This window comes from Nomascus leucogenys, chromosome 4 (genome assembly GCF_006542625.1).
Source record: "Nomascus leucogenys isolate Asia chromosome 4, Asia_NLE_v1, whole genome shotgun sequence".
In the NCBI taxonomy this organism is placed as follows: Eukaryota; Metazoa; Chordata; class Mammalia; order Primates; family Hylobatidae; genus Nomascus; species Nomascus leucogenys.
The window spans coordinates 15,678,708-15,697,291 of record NC_044384.1 but is presented as its reverse complement, the minus strand read 5'-3'; the positions used below and the strand labels follow the sequence as shown (position 1 = coordinate 15,697,291).

Genomic DNA, 18,584 nt, shown 5'->3' with positions numbered 1-18,584 from the left:
CCCTCTAAGCAGTGAGCCTTCCCTTGGTAAAGCAGAATTTCTTCCTGGGCCAAGCTCACACCTGTAATCCCAGCACTTTGGGAGGCTAAGGGGGGCAGATCACCTGAAGTCAGGAGTTTAAGACCACCCTGGGCAACATGGCAAAATCCCATCTCTACTAAAAATAAAAAATAAACCAGGTGTGTTGGCAGGTGCCTGTAATCCCAGCTACTTGGGAGGCTGAGGCAGGAGAATCGCTTGAACCCGGGAGGTGGAGCTTGCAGTGAGCTGCACTGTACTCCAGCCTAGGGGACAGAGCAAGACTTCATCTCAAAAAAAAAAAAAAAAAATAAATAAATAAAAAAGAAAAGAAAAGAAAAGAAAAGAATTTCTTTCTGGGCAAGCAGACTCCCAAGAAGCCTCAATCTGTGTACCTGTCATAGAGACCAGGACAAACAAATCTGGATACAGAAAACTGACCTCTGAGCCATACAGAGAAGAGATTGAACAGAATTAGCCTTGACTGATCGTGGTTATGATTCTTCCCCATTTCTTTTAGGCTGCTGGCTTTACTAAAAGGGCAAAGCAATTTTAAATTAAAACAGCAAGGATGACAAAAAATACCCCTTTTGAGCTTAAAATTTGAGAGGCGATTTCTAACAGCAAGCAGATGGATAGTGAGGAGACACAAGGACAGTCCTCCTACTCTATTTACACACAAGCATGAGGCTAGGAGAGACCTCTCCTCTCTCAAGGATGTGTAAATAGAAAACAACCAACAGGAGGCCTGTGAAAAGATTTTGCAGCTCAAAATAAGGAGAGGGACATAGTACTCAACATCCAGGAAAGCAGCTGGTTTGGAAGAGATTTATTACAGAAGATAAATTATATTAGGGCAATACCTGCTTTATGATCTCACTAAAATATAAGACAAGAGGAGTTTTTTTTTTTTAATAGAAGAAGTGAAAGATGACATGGAATCCTATGAGACTGAAGTGAAACAGGAGCTATCTGAAAACTAAAAACACACCAAAAGGAATCTAAAAGAAGTGAAATAATTTAAGAAAATTAAAAATGCAATTTTGGAATTTGCAACTGCATTTCATCATTAAAGAACAGAACCAACACTGCAGAATTTTTACTTACTGGCTAGAAAACTCACTTGAGGATCCTAACAGAACACAAAGAAAGTGGGTGGAGAAAAGAAACAGATCAGAGAGAAATAGCAGATAGAATACATTTGGAGTTTCAATATATATATAATCGATGTTTCTGAATAAAAGACTAAAACAAATGGAATTATTTGAAGATATGAAATAAGGAATTTTATGAGCTGAAGAAATACACAAGCTTCATATAAAAGAGATCAATGAGTATCTGGAAAAATTTATGAAACATGGGAAATGTTATGAAAAGAAACAAATTTCAGTTTTCCCCATTAACATTTGGAATTTCAACAATAAAATGGGAAAAATGCGAGAAGAATTCTCACAGAGTTCTGTAATGGTCCTGATAAAAAAAAATTTTAAAAATGAATAAAACTTTATACTTCTTAAAAGAGTTTATTAAGGATAGAGTTTATAGATAATATAAGATGACTCAAATAGACTCAAGAAGCAAGTGCCTATATACATAAGAATCTTTATGCATAATAACATAAAACTTGATAAAGTGATATGAAGAAATGAAGATTTAGTCCTTACTCTTAGATATAAAGATTCAGGATTGTATGAATATCAATTTTTCCCAAATTTAATGCAATTCCAACAAAAATATTAAAAATCTTAGAAATTTTTAAAAACTTGGCAAAATGGTTCTAAAATGTAAAATTATCAATGTCCAAAACAGCAAAAATATTTTGAAAAACAGGGATAATAAAAAGTGACTTAACTAGACTGTTAAAATGCTTAACATAGCTGACTAGATAGAGAAATCAATAAATGAAAATAGTAAAACCAGAAATAGGTACATACACAGAAGTTTATAGTGTATAATCCTGTTGGTATTAAAATCCATTGAATAAATATGAATTATTTATTAAATGTTGAGAGTTAACTATCAGGAAAATATAATGCTATTTATATCTTTACAGCATACAACAAAGTTAATTCTAGATGAATTACAACACTAACTATAAACAATCATACCAAAAATTAATGAATATAATATGGGAATAAATATTTCCATTCCGGAATGTGGATTTGACTATATGACGTATTAAAATCTTCTTTGTATTACAAAACATAGTAAGTTAAAGAACACAGTAATAAAATATTTAATGAACATATGAGGAACTGCTGAAATTCCCAAGTAAATCTTGAATGCTGTCTTAGAAAAACGTTTAATGAACACAAAGTTAATTTACAAAAAAGTACAATAATAATAATAATGGCCAAAATAACTAGAGGAATAACATTTTTATGTGACTATAATAAAACTTTAATTTTTAAATAGCATTTTTAAAATTAATAAATTTGGTAAATATTTAAAATGCTAAGAATTCTGGAGGACATGGTGAGAACTCATGTACAGTCTACAGAATTGTAAGTTTGCATAACGCTTCTGGAAGGGACTTTATAAAGTTATGTTAGTGTAATGATATTTCCATCATTATAACTGGATATAAGTATCTATATGTGATTATTTAAGGAATTTGTAATATGTGTTATCATAGAATATTATGCAGCCATGAAAGATGTATTTTTCAAGATGCTAATAGCTGAATTAATTGCTGTGAATTAAATCTATTTGTATATTTTCAAGATTTTCCGTATTTGATTTATATTATATACAATTATGTTATTTTGTAAAAACCAAAGAGTCTGCCCCACCACTGCTGATTCAGTAACGCAATATTTGCCACAAAAAGCAGCTTATAATTACTACTCAAGACAGTGGATTCTTATTGTCTTAGAAATACAACTTACTGTAACTTTGGAGGCAAACAATAATATAAAACTTGTAATTGCTATGTTTTCAGTCCAAGGTTTGAGCATGAGGTGTCTTTTATATAATTTCAGATTTGCTTGTTCTTATTATTAAGACTTATGAAAGTTTTTGAAGTAGAATATATATAAAATAAAGAAAAAATATAAAGAACATTTTATAAAAGAGCCTATAAAGAATTACTCCGCCTGGTCAGAAGAGGGAGCTTTTAGATTGCAAAAACAGTAAAATTTTAAGCACTCTATTATCAGAAGTAATATTATTTCAAGTCCTCGTATTGAATATTAATAAAAAAGTAGCCACAGAAACATTCCTTTATAATAACTTAAAAAACTTTTTGTTTCATGAAATATTGAGCTTACCTTTATTCTTCATTGAGAGCATGTAGAATCTCATTCTAACCACTGTCTTCTGATGCTTTGCACCTTTGACCTTTGTAAGTGTGGCTGATAAACCAGAAGGCTGCTGACCAGTTTCCACCTCCTGCTTTCCCTTTCCATCTTTGCAGGTCGCAGAGATGGCTACTGAGATAAGGGACAAGAGAGTGGAGAGCAAGGTGGCAACAACTAACCAACAACAAAATTAAAGATTTGTTACCTATTATTGAATAAAGGTACAGAGGCAAAGTTCTCTGACCAACATTGTTCATTAAAGATAATACTAGAAATATAAAAGTTGAAACTATCCATCTAATCTGAAGCCTTTTTTATGTCAATATTCAGATTTTAAAAGCTAGTATTTCAGTTACTAGTGCCTTTGTAAGCGATTCATAAACCTGACCGTGTTCATAGGTACGGCAGAAAATGAAGACCCAGGAGTGAGTTCTGTTATTATAAAAATCATGGCAGTTAGAAGTGTAACCCAGAGTGCAGAATGCAACAATAAGGAGGATAATTCTTTTTTAATTGGCATGGATCACACACCAGTTCCGCATTCAGTTAGTGGCTCTACATCTTGAAAGAGAAGTAGAAAATTTGAAGTGAGTTCATGACCTACTCATAAGTAACATTCTAATTTGGGAAACAAATTACGACAAACTCTATAAATAGGGTTAATTTTTTTCTTAGGTTTGTTACTTTAAAGAAAGGATTTGAAATGGTTACTCACCGTGTATAATACAGAGTATATGAAGGTTGATCGTATCCAGGGGTGGGACCAGATCCTTTCCATCCTGCAAGTGAAAAAAGAAAATAGTTATTTTCAGTGAATGCTGCAAAACACAACAGAAGTGAGTAACCCATGGAGTGTAGAAGTCCCCCATTCTTCTGTGTGAATCAGTGCTCATCTAAAGCCTGGACCTGAACAGCCTTGATGTGTCCTCTATTTGCACCCAGCCTGGTTTAGATGACTCTAAGCCTCTTTCTGAAGTTATGTGTGCTGTTGGCTTAAATTTGACAAAAATATTTGGTAGTGTCAAGGCACTAAGCCAAGTGACAAGGAGCATTGAAGTTTCATACAGTGTAAGGAAAGAGAAAGATCTGAGGGAGAAGGAACCTCAGTCATCCCATGAATAGAAGGAAAGTGGGGTGTTTGAGCAGAGAGAATATAGAGGGATATTATTCAAACCAGTAAGAGGAGAAGATATCCTGTCTCTATTCCTGTTGACTTTCTCCTTCTTATCACCAATCATTCATTTACGTTTACTGTCTGAAGAGGTGCAAATATTGTAATTTAAAAAGCAGATATTCCTTATAATAATATATTAAATGCTATATACCTGGAAACATTACTTTTAATGTTTTGTTTGTGTATTCTGTGGTCCCTAAATATGGTCACATTTCATACATGTGTACTCTCTAAATTTGTGATTTTAAACATTTATTTAAAAGCCCTATTTATTGATCACTGATCTTGTGCCAAACATTGGGTGAGGTGGTGATGGGTGAAAAGATGAATGAGGCACAGTCGTAGAAACTCATAGCCTCATAGGGGACTCAGAGAGGTCATCAGACGTTTAAAACCTGCTGAGAACTAAGTACAGGTTTCAGTGGTAAGATGCAAGGTGCTGCTGAGGCAGGGTTGGACCTAGAGATGGAAGAGGCACCGACAGTGACAGAGTTGGTCTTAAGCTTTAAAATGATCTCACCCTGAAAATAAAAATCTTTTTTGCTAGCTGGTCACCTGAATTCATTTGGTTTACCTTGTCTTTTTCCTGTAGTAGGATTTCACAGAGGATTTAACATGTAATGGTAAGAACTCAGAACTGAGTGCGAAGACTTGGTTTTGACTATCAGGGCGAATAAAAAACAGCCCCTTGGTTTTATTAGGTACTGGGATCCTCGTTTCTCATTGCAGTTGGTGGATTTTGTAATGTTTACATCTTTCAAGTTGTGAGTTGCCCTTTCCTGAATACTTGATATGTTCTACATGGCAAAGTCTGCCAGTCAAACGGCACAAAAAAAGGTGTGTTCTGCGGTTCCTTGTTAACATACATACAGCTTTTCGGAACACAAATAAGTTCAAAGTTGTGCAAAGCTGTAAGATGTTCCATGTTGCTCTAGGCATTAATACAAAGCGAAAGTTAGTTACAGTTTGCAACTGAATTAGTAGCAGTCTCTATTTATAATGCAACCCTACTTCAACACGTACATATATTTTTAAAGAAAGACTTAATATCCAATTATTTTTATAAGAAAGCTGGCTGGCTAACTCCAAGAAGTTTTATTTTCCAGTTAAATATTTTTTTTTTCTTCAGGGGAGATGGTTGTTATGACAGGATTCTTTTGCCTTATAGAAAGCCTTATGTAACAGATAAAGTAATTAGCTGTAGACCAAAGTAGTTTGTTCTGTGTGATTCTTTAACACCCCCTCAAAGCTACTCAAGCATGCTATTTCATTTAATTAAATCCACAAAAAGTCAACTGGAGCTCTCCGCTACATGAAACTTCTTGGAAGTATGAAGAAAGAACGTCACAGGAGGGCTTGTGTGTTCACCACAACCTCAGGACTGTCCCGGTGCTGGGCCTTGCTTTTCCTCAAGGGGCTTCCCAGTACAACTTGAAGCAGTCAGGGCCAGGATTGTGAAATCAGTCCATCTTCTTCACTGGTTATTTGCGGAAGCCCAATTTACCCTACTTTTACCCACATCCCTAGGCAAGTGAGTGCAAATAACTGAAATGACTCATGAAGTCTTTGAATGAATTGATTTTCTCTTTTTACTTGAAATCAAAAATAAGTGTTCTCTTTTTTCTCTGGCAAATTGCCTCCTATGCAGTTATAGCTGTGTATTTCTCCTGGGATTTACAGCATTTGAAAATCAGCACTTGAGAGACTCGTGCACCTGTGTGTCCATATATGGCTTCCTGTTTTGTCGCATCAGGCAGTTGCCTGCTATGTTCAGATTCAGGGCTTTTTGAGTGGGAGAGCCATGAATGAATGTCCCCTGGAAGGCTGCTGGTGAAGAGTGTCATGACTGTTCTGTTTGCAATAGAGTGTGTGTGTATCCTCATTTATCTTATGGAGAAAACAGGGTACTTGCTTTCCAGAGACCTTTCTAGGATTCCTCCGTAAAAACCTCCTGTGAAAATTCCAAATGGTTTGAAAGACCCTTGGACCCTCAGGAGCACAAAGCTGGACATCTTTGCAGATGATCTGAGCAACCCCATCTCTACTGTTGCAAAGTGCTGTTTATCTCCATTAGAATTTGAATCTCATGGTGGGTTTGTATTTGATAACTCCTTTTTATGATCACCTCAGTTCAGGACAGGGGATTGAGAAGTTGTATTTTCAGAATGAAATGAACCTGAGCAATGATCATTAACTTGGCATCGAGGAACAAGAATGTGACACCCACCTTAGGGTAAAGATAACAGTGCTCATATAGGAACAATGCCCTCTGTATTGGTTTCCTTGAGTTGATGTCACAGAGTTCCAGAAGCTGGGTGGTTTAAAACAGCAGAAAACTGAGTTGTTGAGAGGGGCACGCTCTGAGGGCTTTTGGGAAAACATGTTGCTAGCTCCTGGTGGTTGCTGGCAATTTTTAGCTTTCTTTGGTTTGTAGCCACATCACTCCAATCTCTGCCCCCATTGTCACATGGTATTTCTCTGTGTCTCTGTCTTCACATTGTCTTCCCTCTATGTATGCGTGTGTGTCCAAGTTTCCTTCTTATATGGACACCCGTCATTGGATTATGTCCCACCCTAATCCACGATGACTTAATCTTAACAGATTACATTTAACAAGACCTTTTTTAAATCAGGTCACATTCTGAGGCTCTGGGTGGAAAGCTTCTTCTGGAAGAAGTTTTTGGGGAACACTGTTTAACTCACTACATTTTTCTATGGCATCTTCATTTCCTTGCAGCAGCCTCACAGAAAGGCAAAACCAAATTTACAGGATCAGTTACTCAAATGGAAATCCGTCTTCAATATGATGTGACTGTACAGCCAGAGTTTTCCACGTGGTAGGTTGTAGCCTACAAATGAATATGGCTGCTTGAATGTGGCTGACTCTTTTGGGCTACTACTTAAAATTTTTCTAGTCATATTTTTGTAGTGCAAAATAGATTCCCGACATTTCCTGAAGTGCTTAGTGTAACTCCACACTAGAACATGTGCCTTCCCAAGTCCTGACAACTAAGTCAATTTCACAAACCGACAGCATCGTCCTGTGTTCTGATGCCCCCAGTGACCGCTGTTCATATCACAAACATTTGAAATTTATCCTCACTTGTCCCATAAACATACACAAGCACAAAGCCCTCAGCAGCAACTGAACAAAATGCTTTCATGAGAGAAGCCTAAAGGTCTGTCAGTTATTCTCCCTTTGCTGTGCTTATTCAGCATTGCTTCCCATGATCTAGTGAGGTAAGATATATTAACTGACACTCAAGGGCTAAAAAACAATAATAGAACTTAGCATTTTAATCTCCTACCTTTCCCTAGAGTTTCATAGCAACTTTTTGGATTCATTAGAAGTAGACATTTAGAATGTCAGCTTCCAGCAATACTTACTCTGTGGTTACAAGTCCCCTGTTTTATATTGGGAACGTAAGTATAAAGGGTAAAATATAACGGCATTTTAAATAAAGAACGGAAGAGACATACCCAAATGCCAGACATGACCAAAATGCTAAAAATCAGGATAGGTGGGTATATTAGGCCATTCTTTCATTGCTATAAAGAAATACCTGAGACTGGGTAACTTATAAAGAAAGAGATTTGATTGGCTCATGGTTCTGCAGGCTATATAGGAAGTATAGTAGCTTCTGCTTCTAGGGAGACCTCAGGAAACTTAGAATCATGATGGAGGGCAAAGGGGAAGCAGGCTTGTCTTATGTGGTCAGAGCAGGAGAAAGAGAGAGAGTGGGGAGATACCACACATATTTTAACTACCAGATCTCGCAAGAACTCACTCACAATACAGTATCAAGGAGGGACGTTGCTAAGCCATTTATGAAAACTCTGACCCCATGATCCAGTCACCTCCCATTAGGCCCCACCTCCAACACTGGAGATTGCAACTGAACGTGAGATTTGGATGGGGACACAGATCCACACCATATCAGTGAGCCAGTGATCAACTTCTGTTTGGCAGGCAGGACAAGCATGCTCTGTAGTGGATTAGTTCTCATGATTCCTAACACCTGAGGCAGCTCTTAATTCCTTCTTATTTGATTGTTTTTCTTATTGACATAGCCTCTTGGTCACATTCTATTTCTGGCTTCCTGATTCAGAAGATATAAAACACAAGCAGAAACTTAAAATTGTAGTATGTACATTTGTCCATTTGAGTGTGCCATTTTCCCTGCTCCGTGTTGCTGCTAATCTCCTCTGTCCTCATCAATTCCTGTCTTTCTCAAATAGTATTCTCAGTCTTCATTTGTGTGTAGATTTCTTGATTCCACTGTCGAACTGAAAGTTCAAATGAGTATGGGTAGACGATTATGTTTTCCTAAGCAGCCTGAGGATAGCATTTCTTATTCACAGTCTCTCTTGTTACTAATGAAAAGCCTCTTAATTATCTTCCTTTCGCGGCACTTCTCATCCTGGTTGTTTTCTCGTTGTCTTCAGCACTCTCCAGTTTCACTAAACTGGGTCTAAAATGTGTTAGATTCTGATTTTATATTCTGTCTGAGGGCTTGGTTTCTTTCATACATTTCTTAAGAATGTATGTCTTTATCTTAGTCATTTTCTTGTAGAATGTTATACTTCTCCTACTTTCTCTCTTCTCAGCTCAGGAACTCCTGCCAAATGTGTTTGAATTTTTAATTCTAACCTCCATGGCTGATAAGCAGCACTGTATGTTTTAAGACAAAAATGCCCACCCTACACCAAGGGGAGATTCTTAATTTGTTCTTTTTGAGTTATTGTCCATGCTGTGTTTATCTGTAACTACTCTTTTGGTATTGCTTAGATACTAGAGTCAGTGGTGATGTTAATTTTAGCCTCAAAAATGTAGAATGATCTGTGGACATGGACAGTGTCACAGTTACAGGCACAGAAAGCATTGTGAGGTTTTCAAATAGGCAAATATTTACATATATATGGTTATTTAAAAATGTATTTCTTATGTCAGTCCATGACTTGCCTATGTCACAATGGAATCTGGTGTAGGTTTTATTTCTTGACAGAAAGAAAGATTCTATCCTCATAGTGTTGAGTCTTTTGCAAGGACCTATGGATATAGGTGGTACCTACATGGGGACACATTGCCTAATACCACCCAGAATGGGTAGCAGAGTTCATAGTGAAGTTTCCATTGTGAGTGGCAGGTGGCAGGCTCTTCTGAGAAAGAACCTTCTAGATGCATATTGTGGGGAGCAGGTATGGGATAACCACTTGGAGTCTTGCTCATCCTCCTTGGATAATAAGTGGGTTCCTGAAGTCTGCATCTTCTCTGCTTTCTATTTCCTCTAGAAAGTTGTATAAAGAAATATAGACATATTGTGTATTACAGAGGAAGGCAGACTTCAGCTTAATTTTGAGGCACAGAAAAGGGAGTGTTCATTTATGTGTCGGAACTGTAAGCATCCATAGAAAGAAGATTCCCCCTCCTGAGAACCCAGCCTGCACCTTAATCAATTACGATTCTTGCCTTCACGTGCTGGCACTTCAGCAGCTTTGGTTCAGATTTTGACAATGACAGGGGATGTCATAGAAGAGGTGTGATTGGGTTCCCTGACTGGGATTTATTGTACAGCAGATTTTGTTTTATTTTGCTGGGAGAGAAGTAGCAAGGACTCTACCTACCTTGAAGGGGCAAATCCTCTTTGGGAAATTAGGAAGTGTTATGCTTGGGAGCCTCCTTCAGGAGTGGCAGTTTTCTGCTGCTTCTTCACTTCCCCGGGACAAACAAAATTTTCTTTGAGGCTGCCCAGGGACCTGTCTGGACACTCACCTTATGTCCATTTCTTCTGAAATCTGCCAGGAAATCCGGCCCAAGCTGCCTCCTGGGACCCAGAGGCCTCTCTACCCTTCCTCCTCCAGGCCCTGTGGAATTGTTCTATTCTCGTGGTGGGGGCTAGGGGGTGTAAGACCCCTCACTCTCCCCCTGCTTCTCCAGCATGCTCTTCCTGCTCTTCTTCTTTACTACTTCAGCACCTACCCCCCACCCCCGCTCCCCTCCCTTTACCTGCTCCACAAACCCTTTGGGTGCTCTAAGACCTCAGAGCAAAAGAGTCAGAAAAAAAAGGACAGTTTTTTATTTTTCTGCTTCCACCTGCCATGTAGCTTCCCTGAGGTATCACAGTGCATATAAAAAATGTTTTATAGGCCGGGTGCGGTGTCTCACGGCTGTAATCCCAGCACTTAGGGAGGCTGAGGTGGGCGGATCACCTGAGGTCAGGAGTTTGAGACCAGCCTGGCTAACACGGTGAAACCTCGTCTCTACCAAAAATACAAAAATTAGTCAGGCTTGGTGACACACACCTGTAGTCCAAGCTACTAGGGAGGCTGAAGTGGGAGGATCCCTTGAACCTGGGAGACAGAGGTTACAGTGAACTGATTGTACCACTGCACTCCAGCCTGAGTGACAGAGTGAGATTCCATCTCAAAAAAAAAAAAATGTTATCTAGTGATATTGATCATTAAAAATTTAAAAACCCCTCTAAAATTGTATAAACATTATATATTTCTGTGGGTGGTGTGTATGTGTGTGTGCAGGTGTGTGTGTACGTGTGTGTAGAGTACATGTGTTCAAAGAAATGATGCCTTACATTTACACTATGGTAAAGGTATGGGATAGGATGGCAATGGTGCGCTTATCCCCCAACATTTGCATTAAAATGAAATTTTGATCCATGCAGTTGCTCAATTCATTTTCTTAAAGAGGCCATACCTGATCCAATAATATCAATACTACAATAAATACCTCTGAAATGACACAGGGAGAACCTGGTTAGTAGGTGAGGGAAGCATCACAATTTCCAATAGCTCACCGTTACTTTTACATCAGCCAAATTAAGGAGAAATAGCAGTTATGAGTGAAAATGAAGAGATATAATTAGAAAGGTTTTTATCCCTGTGCTTTCTCATGCCCTGCAATTGGCCATACCCGGGTGCTACCTTTTGTAGGAATGCATGTAACATTGTTTCCAATGACATTCTGGCTTAAGGGAAGGAAGGGAATACTAGCAATTTGTCAACAGAGTTAGCCTTTGAGATTTCTACTTCTACAAGCTGAAGCCCTGACTGGCACCTGAACTTTAGAAGGTTTATTTAATGCTACAGAACCTCAGCATTTTCAGGTTACCCTTCAATTCAGAAGTGTTGTGTATATTTTCTCCAGTGATCCATTGCGCACCTCTGCTTAGCCTCTGAATCCCCTTGCTCTTGAGGTTAGCTTCTCCCAGCTTGTTTCTGTAAACCTGGGCATGTGTGCTATGCCTGGAAGCCTGGACGTAGGTTGGCTGAGACCATGCCTACACTCTGGCTTTCCTGGCAACAACGTCTTTACTCCACACCTGCTCCTGGCTGTTTCACTCATTTCCACCTTTACAAACTTAGATCTATTTTGTCACCACCTAGAAACTTCTGGTTCCAATAACAAATGTTCGAAGATGCCCTCTCCCTCTGCCCATTCCTCTTTCTGTCATTCATACCCCCTTCCTCCATTGTCATCTGGAGTTTCTGGGTTCTATCATGACACTTGCAAAATGCCTCTGCTGCCCCAATATATAAATAACACTAATTTGTCATTTGAATCAATGCTGCCTTGTCAGTGTTCTGATAATTAACCCATGGGCTGGCATCCCGTGTGTGTGTCTCTGGAATGAGAACACACGGACCCAAGTAGGGTCATGATGCTTCCAGTGAGTCAAGGAGCAGAAAAATGATGCAGGAACAACTGGGATTATACCAGCAAGCAGAATAAGAAAAGAAAAATGAAACACAACTTTGTTTCATTCTTTGTGTTCCTGATTGTGGCTCAGGTGGCAAACTTGCCAACTGCACTGTTTATGTACTCAGAAGAAATGAAAACTCCTGGTTACCTTGGAGGATGATACATGAAGAAAAAATCTTGAAAGCTAGTGAGCAAATTGCTGTTTACAGATAGTGACATTTTGGCTAAGAAATAGGGTATAATTGATGTGCACCAATTCCGGGCCTGGCCCATAAAATATTTTTCAAAATGCTCTTCTCAATCTCATTTTCTCATCTCTGCATGGCAGAAAGAGAAGACATTCAAAATGGTGGAGCCCCATGGAGAAAAGAGCTCAGATCCCTGAGTCATCACTGAAATTAACAGTCTTTGGTGGAGGTGAAGACAGATTCATTGCAAATGGACCTGGCTTAGAAGTGCCTAACCTCGATTATTCTGGGCTCATATTCTGGGTCAGAGAAACAGACAAGTAATAGAATGCTTGGTAGAGGCCCTGTGCTACGAAACACTGGGGACATCTGCAGGAGAGAGAATGTGAAGGAGTAAGGAGGAGGACTGTGACCTATGATATGTGCTTCCCATAAAGGTGATAAATAAATACTGGTGATTCAGCATAGTGTCGAGGAAAGAGAAAAACTGAAGGGAACTCTCTGAAATCCTTCAAGCTTCAGATGCTGGATTGATGATGGCTGCGTACCGAAGGCATTGGGATAGATGCGCACGGAGGAAGCATTGGCTTTTGCCTACTGCATTTTTGACTGATGAAAATGAATGGAAAAAAGTCCTCTGCACGTGTGTTCCAGGAGACATGGTGGTGGAGGATTTAGAGAATAGAAACCAGGCTTGCCCAAGTACAGAAATATACTGCATTCTCCATGACATTGGAGATACAAAAGAACTTTGGATTCTCATGTTTATGTTAATTTGGCCAGAAGAAGAGGCATGTGGTCAATGTATCTTATAGGGTAGAGTCAGAGGATTGAAATCCACCTTCTGGAGGGAGGATTAAAGGTCGGTGAGGCCCTACCACCTGAGACCTGTCCATAATATCCAAGGCCATGGGGATGACAATAGGCTGGTTCTACATCTCCATGAGCAGGGTTCTCCAGAACAGGCTCAGGCCACTGAAGGTGGCTTTACCAATTATTCTGCTGTAACTACGGAGAGAATGAGCACAAGCAGGGGAGCTGAGACAAGGCAGGCAAACAACCTCTAAAAATCTACAATTGGTGATTGGTGTGCTACTGATTAAGGTAAAGGCATAGAATTATACATCCAGGTTTCTATTACTTATAGCAGAGCCTCAGACCCAGGTTGAGAGACCACTGGCCTTAAGAAAAAAAATGGGGTTGCTGATTTCTGGATAATAATCCAACTCTACAAATTGAAGAAGCAACATACCCTCTTTGTTAAAGTTGAAGGAAGGGTAAGATTTTCCTGGAAAATTGCCAGCATGCTAAGAACTTGCTTAAATCTATAAAGGAAGCTAAGGATGGCTTGGGGTGCTTGGAAAATGAGAGAGAAGGGGAATCATAAAAGAAAGAAATGAAACACATGAGTATTATGGGTTAGCATGATAAGTTGACTGTGGTCCATTCGCCCTCCTCAGGTGGGTGCACAGAGAGAAGGAAAGATGAAAACTCAGGTCAGAGAAGTAGGTAACTATGCTAGTTCAATCTAACCACAAGTGCTACTGCTGTTTTGGAGCCAAGGACAGTATATTCCCATTCCTTGGTCACAGAAGGCCTCTTACAGTTGTCTCCCAGGACTAATAAATTAGAACCAGATGAACAAATGTGAGGTGATAAGAAAATAAAGGGTGAAACAAACAAGAATTGAGAAACAACTCCTTATCTGTGCTTACGTATACAGCCCCTAGGGTGGAGGTCAAGAAAGTCACATCCACAATCTTATAGTGTTAGGTGTGTGGTAGACACTGTCACTGAGGAACCAGCCCCGAATGAGTGTACAGTTGGCCCCAATACATACTTTGGTTATATATTTTTTCACCTATCCATCTGTGTAAAAATATATAGGGTAGATCCTTGGCAAAGACTGCAAAGTATTTATACAATGGAGGATGGAACCTGGAGAAAAAGAAAGAAACATAATACATTTAGTGCTATTTTCCCCATTCAGGGGATTAAAAACTAACTTTTATTTCTTTTCCCATTTATGTGGAGGGGGAGAAAGCTCTGCCTAAAACTCATCTAGAATATGTTGCATCACATCAATCTCCCTTACCCCAACATTTGAAAAATCACTGCTGTAGATGTGTGAAATGGATTTGTAGAAGAGTAATATTTCATTTAGGATTTGAGAAAAATGTATTTGATCCTATGGGAGGTACTCTGATGAGTAATTTAAGAGACGAACATTAGCAAGTAGGCTAACAGGGTCTTGAAACAGGGACAGCAATACAAAGTTGTTTAACTGGGGTCAGTGCATAGGAAACAGACCTCAAGAGGGTTCCCATTAGTGAAAGAGTATGATAGCTTGTCATGTTAGGAACCGCCTGTAATGCAAGACGGTGTGAAAGGTTGGAGAAATTAAGTGGAAAAGACCATGATTCTTACTGATCAGGACAGCTTTGGTCAGAAGGCACCTGTCTCATTAGTAGTAGAAATAGGAATTACAATTGGAACTAACAACAAATTTGTGTTTCGTGTGATAAAGCATGTGAATATTTGAGTAATTAAATGAAACCCTTCTAATTTACTTATTTACATATTGAGCCATCTATTCACTGTCATCATCGGCCTCATCGTCATCATCATGATCGTGCCTTCTATGTATTCAGTGTCTACCAGTTTGGAAAGTGTACTGGATATGCTGGGAAGTTTTTTATCTATTACTTCATTAATCTTAACAACAACTCTGGTAGACATAATTATTACTAATGCTCAGAAATATATTGTTTTTTTTTCCTGCCACATGGAATACTGCAATTCCTAGACTCCCTGTGGTTGGATGTAGCCATTTACTTTGTTCCAGCCATTGGACATGGAAGAGGTTTGATGTGCACCGCCTTCAGGCTAAAGCACTCAATTAATTGCCAGTGCAAGACTCTCCACTCCAAGCTTGTCTAACCTGTGGCCTGTGGGCCGCATGTGGCCCAGGATAGCTTTGAATGCAGCCCAACACAAAATTGTAAACTTTCTGAAATCATTATGAGTTTTTTTCTGCAATTTTTTTTTTTAGCTCATCAGCTATCGTTAGTGTATTTTATGTGTGGCCCAAGACAATTCTTCTTCCAATGTGGCCCATGGAAGCCAAAAGATTGGACACCCCTGTTCTACTCCATCTTCTCCTGGACATCTAAAAGGGAGCTTTGTATTGAGATAGTAGAGTCAGAATTATTAGGTATCTTGGATCCCTGAGAGGCCTTCTGGTCCCACAGAAGACTTTGCATGAATAAGAAATAAAATTTTATTGTGTAAAGCCACTGAGTGAAGGATTGTTTGTTATCGTAGCATAACCTAACCTCTCCTTACTCTGCAAAGAATATCTGCTTATTAGTTGCATTTTACTGAGAAAACTGAGGCTTGGAGCAGTAACATACCTTAAGCTGGTACTGGACATTCAGTTCAGCTGGAGTATAAGCCTGTCTATTTCTGTCTGTACAACTGGATGATAGTAAAACAGTTTGAACAATGTAACCAGCTAACTGGGTTCTACTAGACTGACAGTACTATAGAGGAATAGTAGCATAGAAAGGTAAATTGGAAAGACTTTGGGGGTATAAATGGGACATTTTTTGAAGAAGAAATGCTTGAGATTTTTTTATGGTGACCTACAAAGATACCGGCACAGAGGACTTAGGGACCTCCTTTTTGGAAGTGACTTAGCCTTGTCTAGACATTTACCTGTATCTGTGTCCATATTTCAGATAATTTTTTTTTGCACGAGTTATTTAGAAGTTTAAAAAGATCTCTGCTGCTAAGTAAGAAATGCAGAATAAAATAAACAATGAAAGAGGCTTTGCTTTGGCCTGACAGAAACACTGGCTGGTTCATTCATGCTACACTTGGAAAACATTAGGAAAAACTAAGCCATTATTACCTGTGGCAAAACACTTTGCTGTGGATGGACGCACTGCTAATGACCTCGCAGCAGGAAGTATGACTCCGAAAGCACTTCTCCGTTTCCAATGCAGGGTGACTGGGGTGTTTTTCTACATCCTGATTAGTGCTTTAGAATCTCTGTGTGGTGCTTTCTGAGAACAGAGTGGGTCTCTGTCTTGTTAAATGTTGCAAGGATGGATGATTGACAATCATGGATCAAATAAGCACTCAGTAATCCATCAGAGGAAAGACTCTGTGAGAAAAAATAGATGACAAACTACCTTCAAATATATAGTTTGCATACTTTAACATTTATTTCATCAGGATGGTTGCCTTATTGTGACATACCATGTTTTTCCATTTCCTCCCTTCGGAATGAGTAGCAGAACTTGCAGCTCTTCCTCCTTCAAGACCAGCTGTCAGTGTGAGATAGGGATTAAGGCAGGGCATTTTCATGATGAGACTGTAAATCTCTTGGTGGAGAGCATTTGACCTTACTCACCTCTGTACGCCCAGATTCCAGCCTAATACGTGGCACACAGTAGGTTCTCAGCCAACACTGGGGGAGAGCATGAGGACAGCAGAAGCTTCTGAATGCAGCTCAAATGGAAAATAAGTTCCCTGATACCCTGTCATTTTTGGTGTTTCAAATGTGAATTCTTATTTATAGGATAGTAAGGAAAATACATAATCATAATATTTTAAAACAGAATATGAAAAGACTAAGTCAGCTGGTAGATTCCAAAGTAGAACACAAGTGTCTTAAACTCTAGCCCTGTTACCATGTGATGCTGCCTGGAGGCGGCAGACCTTAGGGTGGGAGTAGAACCAGGTGGTGGATGGCTGGGTTCCTGCCCTCTCTGGATGGCTTTCTGGTCTCTCAATATGCCTGAGTCAAGTCCTCCAAGCTCCTTCAGGAAAGTGTTAGGGAAGCAATGTGTTTCCACGCCAGGTTTCCTAAGGATTATGAGAAGCTGGCTTTAATACTTTTTAATAGTAAAATTTAATTAAACTAAATGTACCTCTGGGAAGAATAATGTATGCAAACTTATCACAAAATCAAGGACCATGGTGAGAAAAACTGAGAGCTTAATGTGGATGAATTCCAAAATATTTGGCTTAAGCAACAAAACCAATTCATTCTATATTTCCCCTTAATATGTTGTGTGGATCTTTTAACAGTTGGTTGTTTAATAATAGTAATCTTCAAGCTTATTTCTCGGATCAGCATGCATGCGACAGTCCTTCATTCTCAGTAAACACTGTGTGATACAATCAGCCTGCTGCAGATGCTCCTTATTCTATTACTGCGGCATAATCATTTGGGGAAATCTGTGAAACTAATGCAAAATCTCATAAAGCTATTCAGAAATATGGATTGAAAATGGAAGACTGGAAAAATAGCTTGTCATAGCCCATTAGCGACTACACACTGAGATTTAAGAAACTATTTTTCAAACGTTTCCATTTTGCACATTGCTCAAAAAAAAAAAATCCTACCTTGTTTGTTCCTGAAGAACAATGGGAACATCTATCATAGGATGTTAAGGCAGATTTACCAGGAAAATATTCATATTTCCATTGGAATAAAATATGTGGACTTGATTTAAGATTAGCATATGCATTTTTCTCAAAGATAAACACTATTTCTGGTGTTTATTTTTATTGAGAACAGAGGACAATAATGTAATACAATTTAGTGGTATGATCTTGTTGATCTTGATGAGCAAGATTCTATACTTACGGATTGGCCAGCATTTTATCAGACTGGCTATTAATTCTTCTATTTCTCCTCTTTCTTCATTGTTTTATAAATATTTATTACAAATCTTGCCTATCTTCAACCTGCTCTAACCTGGGTGTCTTTCTCTAATCATTGATCTCTCTTTACAGAAAGAATCTTTTCTATTTTACTTCATAATCAATGACTTTTGGGTTTTCATTTGGACACATTATTCCCCCTACTGAGATGCCAGCAATTTTACTGGGTTTTTCTCAATTCCTTGTTTAGAAAACAATAGTTCTCCCCACCCCCATACTCCAGGAAGGAAAAGAAGTAATAGTTACTGTGAGCCTATTCCTATATCCTGAGCCTTCTACTGAGAGCTATCATGACAATTTCTTATATTTTATAGGTTGGAAACTGACAGTAAGAGGTGTTAAACAACTTTTCTAAGGTTATACATTGAGTATATTGCAGAGTTTGCATTCAGAGAAAGCCATGTTATTCTGACACTCAAACTCCTGGTCTTTCCGCTCTTGCACGGTATTCT

General features: G+C 38.7%; 1 long non-coding RNA gene and 1 other non-coding gene across 2 annotated transcripts in view; one reads left to right on the top strand and one right to left on the bottom strand.

Annotated features, from left to right (window-relative positions):
* Positions 1–18,584, bottom strand: part of LOC100602285 — a 68,976-nt gene that overhangs the window by 14,582 nt on the left and 35,810 nt on the right. The window contains exons 2-3 of the transcript XR_004029558.1: positions 4,033–4,096; positions 3,288–3,446 (exon numbers count right to left, since the gene is read on the bottom strand). This is a non-coding gene — a transcript (uncharacterized LOC100602285). The remainder of the gene's footprint in view (positions 1–3,287; positions 3,447–4,032; positions 4,097–18,584) is intronic.
* Positions 9,546–18,584, top strand: part of LOC105739640 — a 316,721-nt gene continuing 307,682 nt past the window's right edge. Inside the window, exon 1 of the long non-coding RNA XR_001115590.2 lies at positions 9,546–9,690. This is a non-coding gene — a long non-coding RNA (uncharacterized LOC105739640). The remainder of the gene's footprint in view (positions 9,691–18,584) is intronic.